The 12,420-nt window shown below is 37.1% G+C and overlaps 1 pseudogene; it reads right to left on the reverse strand.

The window, feature by feature from the left end:
* Positions 1-8,363: 8,363 nt before the first annotated feature.
* On the reverse strand, positions 8,364-9,358 carry Gapdh-ps58 (Glyceraldehyde-3-phosphate dehydrogenase, pseudogene 58; annotated as a pseudogene).
* Between the last annotated feature and the right edge of the window lie 3,062 nt (positions 9,359-12,420).

Here is a 12,420-nt window from a genome sequence, read left to right on the forward strand (position 1 = left end):
CCCAGCACGAAGGAGCGAACTCAGGCCTGAGAACAGAGGTAAGAACAACATTTCTGCTCCAATTGTCCTGCCTGGTGGACTCAGGACACATGCCCACAGGAACAGCTGAAGACAAGTAGACAAGAAAGACTACACGACTGAAAGCAGAACACTCTGTTTCCATAACTGGCTGAAACAAAACAGGTAAAAGAGATCTATAGCACTCCTGACACAAAGACCTATAGGACAGTCTAGCCACTGTCAGAAATAGCAGAATAAGATAACATCAGAGACAACCTGATGGTGAGAGGCAAGCCCAGGAACCCAAGCAACAGAAACCAAGACTACATGGCATCATTGGAGCCCAATTCTCCCACCAAAGCAAACAATGAATATCCAAACACACCAGAAAAGCAAGATCTAGATTTTAAATCACATTTGATCATGATGATGGAGGACTTCAAGAAAGATATAAAGAGCTCCCTTAGAGAAATGAAGGAAAGCACAAATAAACAAGTTGAAGCCTATAGAGAGGCACAAAAAGCCCTGAAAGAATTACAGGAATACACAATCAAACTTGTGAAGGAATTAAAAGTGTAAATAGAAGCAATAAAGAAAGGACACATGGAAACAACCCTGGATATAGAAAACCGAAGAAAGAGACAAGGAGCCGTAGATACGAGCATCACAAACAGAATACAAGAGATGGAAGAGAGAATCTCAGGAGCCGAAGATTCCATAGAAATCATTGAAACAACTGTCAAAGATAATGTTAAACAGAAAAAGAAACTGGCCCAAAACATACAGGAAATCCAGGACACAATGAGAAGATCAAACCTGAGGATAATAGGAATAGAGGAGAGTGAAGAATCACTGCTCAAAGGACCAGTAAGAATCTTCAACAAAATCATGGAAGAAAACTTCCCTAACCTAAGGAAAGAGATGCCCATAAACATACCAGAAGCCTACAGAACTCCAAGTAGATTGGACCAGAAAAGAAACTCCTCCCATCACATAATAGTCAAAAAACCAAATGCACAAAAAATATTAAAAGCAGTAAGGAAAAAAGGTCAAGTAACATGTAAAAGCAGACCTATGAGAATTAGACCTGATTTCTCACCAGTTCCTAGGAAAGCCAAAAGATCCTGTACAGATGTCATATAGACCATAAGAGAACACAAATGCCAGCCCAGGTTACTGTATCCAGAAAAACTGGATTAACGTACATGGAGAAGCTAAGATACTCCGTAACAAAACCAAATTTACACAATATCTTTCTACAAATCCAGCCCTAAAAAAGATAATAAATGTTAATGCCCCAAAACAAGGAGACTAGCGACTCCCTAGAAAAAGCAAGAAACTAATCTTTTTGCAAAAAACAAAGAGAAGACAAGCACACAAACATAACCTCACATCCAAATTCTAATATAATAGGAAACAACAATCATTATTCCTTAATATCTCTCAACATGAATGGATTCAATTCCCCAATAAAAAGACACAGATTAGCAAATTGGATATGCAATGAAGATCCAACATTTTGCTGCATACAGGAAACAAACCTCAGAGAGAAAGACAGATACTACCTCAGAGTAAAAGGTAGGAAAACAATTTCCAAGCAAATGGTCTGAAGAAGCAAGCAGGAATAACCATAAAATCAATTTTCAACCAAAAGTCATCAAAAAGGATAAGGAAGGACACTTCATATTATTCAAAGGAAAAATCCACCAAGATGAACTCTCAATCCTAAATATCTATTCTGTAAATACAAGGACACCTACATACATAAAAGAATCCTTACTAAAGCTCAAAGCACACATTGCATCTCACACAATAATAGTAGGAGATTTCAACACCCCACTCTCATTAATGGACAAATCATGGAAACAGCAATTAAACAGAGAAGTAGGCAGACTAAGAGACATCATGAACGAAATGGATTTAACAGATATTCATAGAACATTCTATCCTAAAACAAAAGGATATACCTTCTTCTCACCACCTCATGGTACTTTTTCTATAATTGACCATATAATTGGTCATAAAACAAGCCTCAACTGATAAAAAAGATAGAAGTAATACCATGTTCCTATCAGACAAGCATGGGGTAAAGGTGGACTTCAATAACAATAAGGAAAGGACACCCAGATATACATGGAAGTTGGACAATGATCTACTCAATGATAACCTGGTCAAGGAAGAAACAAAGACAGAAAGTAAAGTCTTACTAGAATTTAGTGAAAATGAAGGTACAACATACCCAAACTTATCGGACATAATGAAAACTGTGCTAAACGGAAAACTCATAGCTCTGAGTGTCTGAAGAAAGAATCAGGAGAGAGCATATATCAGCAGTGTGACAGCACACCTCAAAACTCTAGAACAAAAAGAAGAAAACACACCCAGGAGGAGTAGAAGGGAGGAAATAATCAAACTCAGAGCTGAAATCATCCAAGCAGAAACAAAAAGATATATATAAAGAATCAACAGAACCAAAAGCTGGTTCTTGCAGAAAATCAAAAGGATAGATAAACCCTAAGCCAGACTAACCAGAGGACACAGAGAATGTGTCCAAATTAACAATATCACAAATGGAAAGGTAGACATAACAAAGGAAATTCAAAAAATCTTTAGATCCTACTCCAAAGCCAATATTCAACAAAACTTGAAAACCTAGAGGAAATGAACTATTTCCTATACAGATACTAGGTACCAAAACATAATAAAAGCCAAATACAGCAAACCAGTAGCTAATATTATACTAAGTGGAGAGAAACTTGAAGCAGTCCCACTTAAATCAGGGACTAGACAAGGCTGCCTACTCTCTCCCTACTTTTTCAATACAGTTCTCAAAATCCTAGCCAGAGTAATCCAAAAAAAAAAAAAGGCGATCAAAGGGATACAGATTGGAAAGGAAGACGTCCAAATATCAGTACTTGCAGATGATATGAAGGCATCTTAAGTGATCCCAAATCTTCCACCAGAGAACTTCTAAACCTGATACACACCTTCAGCAAAGTGACTGGGCATGAAATTAACTCAAATAAATCAGGAGCCTTCCTCTACACAAAAGACATACAAGCCCAGAAAGAAATTAGGGAAACATCATCCTTCATAATAGTCCCAAATAAAATAAAATACCTCGATGTGACTTTAACCAAGCAAGTGAAAGATATGTATGATAAGAACGTTAAGCCTCTGATAAAAGAAATTGAAGATCTCAGAAGCTGGAAAGATATCCCATGCTCATGGATTGGCAGGATTAATAGAGTAAAAATGGCCATTTTACCAAAAGTGAGCTACAGATTCAATGGAATGCCCATCAAAATTCCAATCCAATTCTTCAGAGAATGAGACAAAACAATTTGGAAATTCACTGGAATAACATTAAACCCAGAATAGCTAAAATAATAATCAAAAATAAAAGGACTTCCGGGGGAATCACTATCCCTGAACTCAAACAGTATAACAGAGCAATAGTTATAAAAACTGTATGGTATTGGTAGAGAGACAGGCAGATAGACCAGTGGAATAGAATTGAAGACACAAAAATGAACCACCTATTGGCACTTAATTTTTGACACAGTTGCCAAAACAATCCAATGGAAAAAAATAGTATTTTCAGCAAATGGTGCTGGTTCAACTGGAGATCAGCATGTAGAAGAGTGCATAGCGATACATTCTTATTACCCTGTACAAAGCTAAAGTCCACGTTGATCCAGGACATCCACATCAAACCAGATACACTCAAACAAATAGAGGAAAAGTGGGGAAGAATCTTGAACAAATGGGCATTGGAGAAAATTTCCAATGGCTTATGCTCTAAGATCAAGAATCAACCAATGGGATCTCATTAAACGGCAAAGCTTCTGTAAGTCAAAGGACACTGTTGTTAGGACAAAACAGCAACCAACAGATTGAGAAAAGATCTTTACAAATCCTACAACTTATAGAGGGCCCATATTCAAAATATACAAAGAACTCATGATGTTAGACTGCAGGTAGAAAAATAACCCTATTAAAAAGTGTGGTTCAGAACAAAACAAAATTCACACCTGAGGAATGCTGAATGGCTGAGTAGCACCTAAATAAATGTTGAGCATCTTTAGTCATAAGGTAAATGCAAATCAAAACAACGCTGAGATTCCACCTCACACCAGACAGGATGGCTAAGATCAAAAATTCCAGCGACAGCAGATGCTATCGAGAATGTGGAGAAAGAGGAACACTCCTCCATTGTTGGTGAGATTGCAGACTGGTACAACCATTCTGGAAGTCAGTCTGGAGGTTCCTCAGAAAACTGGACATTGAACTACTTGAGGACACAGCTATACCACTTGTTGGCATATACTCAAAAGATGCTCCAACATACAACGAAGACACATGTTCCTCTATGTTCATAGTAGCCTTATTTATAATAGACAGAGGCTGGAAAGAACCCAGATGCATTTCAACAGACGAATGGATACAGAAAGTGTCATACATCTATACAATGGAATACTACTCTACTATCAAAAAGCTGACTTCATGAAATTCATAGGCAAATGGTTGGAACTGGAAAATATCATCCTGACTGAGGTAACCCAACCACAGAAAAACACACATGGTATGTACACATTGATAAATGGATATTAGCCCAAATGCTTGAATTACTTTAGATGCACAGGACACATGAAACTCAAGAAGGCTTACCAAAATGCAAATGCTTCACTCTCTTTTTTAAAGGGGGAAAAGAATAGAGTTGGGAAGGATTAGGGAGGCAAAGTTTAGAACAAAGACTGAGGGAACGCCCATTCAGAGCCTGCCCCACATGTGGTCCATACATATACAGCCACCAAACCAGATAAGATGGATGAAGCAAAGAAGTTCAGTCTGACAGGAACTGGATGTAAATATCTCCTGAGAGATACAGCCAGAATGTGGCAAATCCATAGGCGAAAGGCAGCAACAGTCCACTGAACTGAGAACGGGACCCCTATTGAAGTAATCCAAGAAAGGTCTGAAAGAGCTTGAAGGGGCTTGAGACCCCATATGAACAACAATGTCAACCATCCAGAGCTTCCAGGGACTAAGTCACTACCCAAAGATTATACATGGACTGACCCTAGGTCCATCTGCACAGGTAGCTATGAATAGCCTAGTAAGGGCACCAGTGGAAGGGGAAGCCCTTGGTCCTGCCAAGACTTAACCCTCAGTAAACGTGATTTTTGTGGGGATGGAGGTAATGAGGGGAGGACGGGTAGGGTAACACCCATATAGAAGGGGAGGAGGAGGGGATATGTGTATGTTTACCTGGAAACTGGAAAAGTTACTGACAACTGAAATGTAAATAAGAAACACCCAACTTAATAAAGTTGGAGAAAAAATTGAATATAAATACATCATTTCCCTTTTTCATTGAACTCTTCCCTTTTCCCCATATATACTCCTCTAAACTCTCATATTTATAATGTCCATTTACGAATTATATATAAATAAAAACTGTGTCATACAACATAACTTGTACATACAATATTTTAGGGCTGAACTCTTGGTGTTAGATTACTTAATAGAAATCTCTGCCCTTGGGTAGATTATTTCCCCAATTTTACTATTCCTTGGTTGTCTATAGTTTTCTGGATATGGTTCTGTCCTCATTAAATTTAACACATCCCTGTTAGTATGTCTATCACTATCACCTTTTTTCCATTTTTGTTTAGGAAGCCATGCGTAGGAGATACTGTCACAGCAAACTTCCTGTACCTCTCACTCTTACAACCTTTTCACTTGGAATATTTTCTTCCACTTTGATCCCTTAACTTTATTTGCAATTGTGTTGTAGATGAACCAGATAGGGATAAGCACCAGAAGATCTCTTACTCTCTGAATATGTTTCTGTTTGATCCTTGGTAATGATTCCCATTTGTATAAATCAATATTTCTCTTAGGTGTTAGAGCTGTACTGTTTTGTGAATATAAGGATAAATATTTACAGTGTTGTTAGGATTCATGTCAATTTAGTAAAATGTCAATTACAGATTCCCTTTTTATATCCAAGAATTCTCTACTTCTGGAAAGTGGCCTAGATTTCCAACAAAGCTTTCTTTTCCTCAACAAAGCAGAAAATATTGCTAAATCATTTTGTTCAGCCACTTGGAATCTAAAATCAAACAAGTAAATAAGCAACAAAATTTAATGCATACATGTATACTAGGACATGATTTAAAAATACTATATAGGACAAAGTTATTTTCCATGAAGAAAAAATGAATACCAAGAGAGAATTTTATTAAACAACTATATCTAGTGTTGCAAAAAGGAGTTTCTAGCCTTAAGTGGTAGTACACATTATTAACCTGAAAACTAAGAAGACAAGGATTCAGATTATGTGCACAACGTCAGCATAGTTTATAAGAGTGTGTTCCAGTACTGACATTTCTTGGATTGTGTACTGACGGCATGTCATATAGCGTTAGGTGGTCACAATTCAGTTCTTTTTGATAATATAGCGAACATTCATCCACTGAGAGTAAATTCAATCCCCAACTGCATTTTTAAGGCATCTATACAATTGCTATAAATATTTGGAAAACTAGAGTGAAGGAGTGCAGAATCTAGTTGTAACCTCATACTTGTCCCTAAGTCTACAGTCTCTAGAATACAAGTTTTGTCTGATCGCTTCCAAGCAATTGGTCAGCACCTAACACTACTAGATTGAAGTGTCCTTATCACACTTCTAACCTATCCCACACAGATGCTCACTGCTCAGTTAAAGCATTTTTTTTGGCTTAATTTTGTGAACAAGTGTTTCCAAGAAGTGATTTATCTCTACCAGCAGACACACCATGATATGATTTTGTCATTTTTCTAGCGGCATTAGGCTGAGGTATTTCAAATATAAAATTAAGGAAGTTGATCCGCATGAACTTGAGGTTTCTGCAGGGTGATAAATATGGGTCTATTTCCATTCTTCCACATGCCCCCATCCAGTTAGTCCACCATCAATTGTTGAAGATACATTGCTTTCTTCCTGGAATTATTTTGTTTGCTTTGTAAAAGGCAATTATCTATAACTGTGCAGTATTATTTCTGGGGCTTTAATTTTAATCCACTCATCAACTTGTCTGATCCTATACCAACACTGTGCATTTTCATCACTCTAGATCTGTGGGAAAGTTGAAGTCACATTGTGAGATCTTAATGATTGTCAATGGGTGATTAAAGCTTTATCTGAATTTCTTTTTCAAAAGTGGATCTCCTGTTTGTGGCAAACAAAATTAAATTTGAAGCAATCGGATAAATATGTAGTATCTTTTATCTCTTATGATTTTGGATTGAAGTCTCTTTTATTACCTACTGGAATGGCTCCAGAAGATTTCTCCTTATGTCCATTTGTGCAAATTTTTCCTACTTTTTATTCTGAGATAATGTATTTCATTTAAGTTTAGGTATATTATTTGTATGCAGCAGAAGATGATTAGATGAAGGAAAGCACTTGATAATATCCAACAATACTTCATAATAAAATGATAGCAGCCTTTATAGATATCTGTGAATTACCCAAACATGATGATTTTAGTTTACAACACATACATAGCCAACAATAATAATATTGACATACTTTAAAATGGCACTTAATTTTACATCAAATTTTCAAATGTGGAGAATTACATGAGTATGACTTGTGCATTTAGGATGAGAAATAAAATGATAATTGTGATAGGATGTGAATCTAACCTGACTTTGGGAAAGATTTGGTATACAGGGACCAAACAATTTATTGAACAAGACATTTTTTTGTGCAAAAACTCACAAAAGATTGCAGTATGTATGGCAGTATATGGAGGAATATGTTGTAGTTTCTCCACAGCTCTGGTGAATTTTTCTGAAAGCAAACATGAGTGAACATACCAAATAAATAATTTTCTGGCAATTTTTTTTTGTTTTGTGATTGTTCATAATATGCAAGATTGCATGAGTATTGATGATTTCAACAAATGAGTAAATAGAGAAAACGTATCTTATAAGACAGTTGTTTTACGTTCAAAAAATGGATATTCATTGTTGTGATATATACCACATTTTTGTAGGTGCAGAAAATTTTATTGATGGTATACAAGAGAGTAGAAAAGGCTCTGTTGACTCCCTTGTTAAAAGGCGGGCATGGGATGGAAATTTTGAGGGAGATGCACCGTTTTGGGGACCAACTTGTGACAGGGGCTCCTCAGCACCTTTGAGCCACTCTATTGCTCTCTTCATTTTGGCTAGGGTGGGGTGGGTGGTTCAGTGTTTCTTACTCCTTGGAGGGCATGTAATCCATGAGGTCAACCACTTGCTGCTGTAGCCATATTCATTGTCATACCAGGTAATGAGCTTTACAAAGTTGTTTTCAAGTGCAATGCCTGTCACAACAGAGTGAGAGTTGCTGTTGAAGCCACAGCAGAAAACTTAACCTCAGAGAAGCCCATAATGCCCTTTAGTGGTCTCTCAGATGTTTGTTTTACCGCCTTCTTGATGTCACCATACTTAGCAGGTTTCACTAGGTGGCATTTCAGATCCAAAAGGGATTTATTGGGGTATGAATATAAAAGGTCATCCTGGTGACCTTGCCCACAACCATGGCAGTACCAGTGGATTTAGTGATGATATTCTGGGTTACCCCATGGCCATCAAACAACAGCTTTCCAAAGGGGCCATCCATTGTCTTCTGAGTGGCAGTGATAGTATGGACTGTGGTCCTGAGCACTTCCACCATGCCAAAGATGGCATGAATGATGTTGGCCAGAGGGGCTACTCAGTTTGTGGTGCAGGATAGATTGCTGACCATCTTGAGTGAGTTGTCATAATTGCCATGGTTCACACCCATTACAAACATGGTGGCCTCAGCTGAAAAGGTGGAGATATTATGTTTTGACCCCACCCTTCATGTGGACCCAGGCCTTCTCCATGGTGGTAAAGGTGCCAGTAGACTCCATGACATACTTAGCACCAGCATCACCCTATTTGTTGATATCATAATCTCACACCTTGAAGATGGTGACGGGCTTCCTGTTGATGACAAGCTTCCCATTCTCAGCCTTGTCTGCACCATTATATTTACTATGGGTCGAGTCATACTGGAGCATGCAGACCATGAAGTAGAGGTCAATAAAGGGGCTATTGATGTCAACAATCATCATTTTGGCTGATGCAAAGAAAGCAGACCTGGTAACCAGGAACCCAATATAGTCAAATCTGTTCACTGCAACTTTGTCATCTTGTCTACAGGGCTAGGATGCCATTGCACAAGAAGATGTCCCTGTCTAAGGGCTCTAAGCTCCATTCTTAGAATTTTAACAGTGTATTTCAATGGATATCGATTCTTAAATATAACTTTTTACACAAAAACTCACAAACCCATGTTTAAGGAAGTATAATTTATTTAATACAGAAATGATTGAAATAAATTGATGAAGTTAAGCTTTAAGATTTCTGTGTCCACTGTTCTTGTAGTCATATCACAATTTAGATGACAGACAAGAAGGGTTTACATACAAATACAAAATTTTTCTTAAACCTTCAAGAATTATGTCACCTGGTTAAAAAGAATTAAGGATATAACAGGATGTTATTTTAAACTTAATACTGACTGAGTAAATTCAGAGTTTTCTGGATCTGAATATGTGTGTGTGTGCATGCACATGCACATTTTGACAACTGTGCACAAAGAAAGTTTTAAAATATTTTTTGAAAAATGAATAGGCATGAAGGATTTTGAGATGAGTATGTCATGTGAAGCTCGTTGTAAGAAAATGTCAATGAAAATATCATTCTTGGATTGAAAATTAAGCATGCACACAGTGTCATGAATGGAGAAAGAGGTTGACTGAACTGAGGAATGATTCAGAATCAACATGAGCAATTGCTAATTTTGATGGAAGTGCACATACTAGCAAAATATATGCTACGTTTTTGTCAGTATGACATAATGAAAACCAATATAAATCATGATATTTTCAATAATAATATTTTCATTGTTTCCTTTGTCAAAGGTCAAGTGACCATTGGTGTGTGGATTCATTTCGGGGTCTTCAATTCTATCCCACTGATCTATCTTACTATCTCTGTTTCAATGTCTTACAATTTTTATCACTATTGCTCTGTAATACTGCTTGAGGTCAAGAATGGTGATTACCCCAGAAGTTCTTTTATTGTTGAGTATGGTTTTCGATATCAAACACAAAAACAGGAAGAGTAAACCTGGACCACAGCAAAACCCATTTGAACTCTTTTCTTTCTTTTTTCTTTCTTTTTTTCTTTTTGGTTATTCTATTTACTTACTTTTCAAAGGTTATCTCCCTTCCCAGATACTCCTTACCAAATTTCTAGGCCATGCCAACTGATCCCTGACTGTATGAGGGTGCTTCCACAACCACTTACTCATTCCTGCCTCTCTGCACTAGCAGTCCTTTATGCAGCTTCACAGGTCAAAGGAACTACCCTCCCACTGATGACAGATTAAACCATACTCTATTATATATGCAGTTGGATACATTGGCCCTATGTGTATTTTTTTGGTTGGTGGTTTAGTCCATGTGAACACTATGGTGTCTGGTTGGTTGATACTGTTGTTCTTCCTATGGAGTTCCCAACCCTTTAAGTTCTTTTGGCACTTCCTCTACCTCCTCCACTAGAGTCTGCATAGTCAGGTTGATGAATTCCTGCAAGAATACCAATCTGCATTGGTCAAGCTGTAGCAGAGCCATTCAGAGGACAGCTATAGTAGGCTCCTCTCTGCAAGGACTTCTTGGAATCAGCAATACTGTCTGGTTTTGGTTGGTGCATATGAGATAATTTCCCACAATGAGAAGAGTTTAGATGACATTTTCTTCAATCTCTACTTCACTCATTTTATCTGTATTTCCTTTAAAAAATAATAATTCTGAATAAAAAATTTTGAGAAGAGTATTTGGCCCCTACCCTCACTCTTGAAATTTTCCTCTGTATTCTTATGAATACTTCTCCATTCACTTTCCTCTAGATACAAGTCTCAGCACCCTTGGACAGGTTATAACAGAAGCAGAATCCATATGTATGAAAAACATTGACTTTTAAGTGTACAGCAATATCCAGTGCAAAACACTATATTTCTTGTGTCATTAAAACACAAAATAGGACTTATCATCACACAAACCAGTGAGTTGACTACATGTGCTCTGGTTTCTTTCAGTCCAAATCCACTGAAAAAGTTTAATGAGTGTATAATTTTTAGTAAACTCATGATTGCCATTGTTGGTATTAGATTTCAAGTAAGAATAGATGGGTAGAAAGATTTTATGAGAAAAGTTTACACTTTAGAAGACAGTGTTGCTTCATAGTCACTAGCTGTTTCTAAGGTACTAAGAAGATAATATTAAAGAACCCTTCCTCACAGCCACTACTGCAATGTAAAATGGGCAAAAACAATGTATGAAAGCAAAGGTAATATAGAATAGATTGGCCAGCACACATTATTAAACTGAAAAACAAAACATGAAATCATGGAGGGAGATCATGATTTTGAATTCAAATATTAAGATTACACTGATTTTTCACTAGTATTGAATGTATAAAAGGTAGAGTTGCAGGGACTAAACCACAATTCAAAATGGACAAATGGTGGTCCCATGGTTCCAGATGGTATTTTAGTAGAGGAGTGCTTTATCTAGCATCACTAGAGGGGGTATCCCTTGATCCTATGGAGGCTCCATGATAAAAGAGGAGGGGAATGCTAAGGAGGTGAATCATGATTGGACAGGCTAAATAAGTACCCTGATAGAGGAAGGGAAGGCAGAGGGAATAGAAAATTGGTAGAGGAGAAACTGGATAATGATATAAAATTTGAAATATAAATAATTGTAATGACCTATACAAAGAAAATAAAAGAAAGAAAGCACAGAGAATGAATTCTTTCTTCATCTTCTTGAACCTTTAATATTCAATCTTTATCATGTAAATTAACTGTGCATCAGTGAAAAAGTGTATGATTTTGGATAGAGCTATAATAAATATATTAATGGCTTGGTCTGTTTATTGATTCTGAAGAAAATGGAAGCAGAGACATTGTTTAGATATTCTGTTCATGCCACCAGTGTGAGTTTGTCAATACTGCACATGTTTTGTGGAACTCAGTGACTATAATCATGAGCCTGCCTCGCTCTGATACTATGTCCTTTGTGTCTCTAGTAGCTCTGATTGTACCATTTCTGGATCTCTCACTGTGAATATCTGATACAATCCACTGACATCATTTCCATTTGTGTCAATATAATAAACTTTTTAAAGTCTTCTAAGACCAAATGAGAACAAAAGGCTTCCTTCCAGGCATTAACAAACACGAGTGATATCATGGATATTGAGAATGAATTACCCTCCAAAGTATTTATCAATCAGTGTTTATGATTTCATGAGCAGTGGACACCAGTTGCAGAGCCCCAGGGAAGA

This window comes from Rattus norvegicus, chromosome 1, assembly GCF_021556685.1.
Source record: "Rattus norvegicus strain SHRSP/BbbUtx chromosome 1, alternate assembly SHRSP_T2T, whole genome shotgun sequence".
Lineage (NCBI taxonomy): Eukaryota > Metazoa > Chordata > Mammalia > Rodentia > Muridae > Rattus > Rattus norvegicus.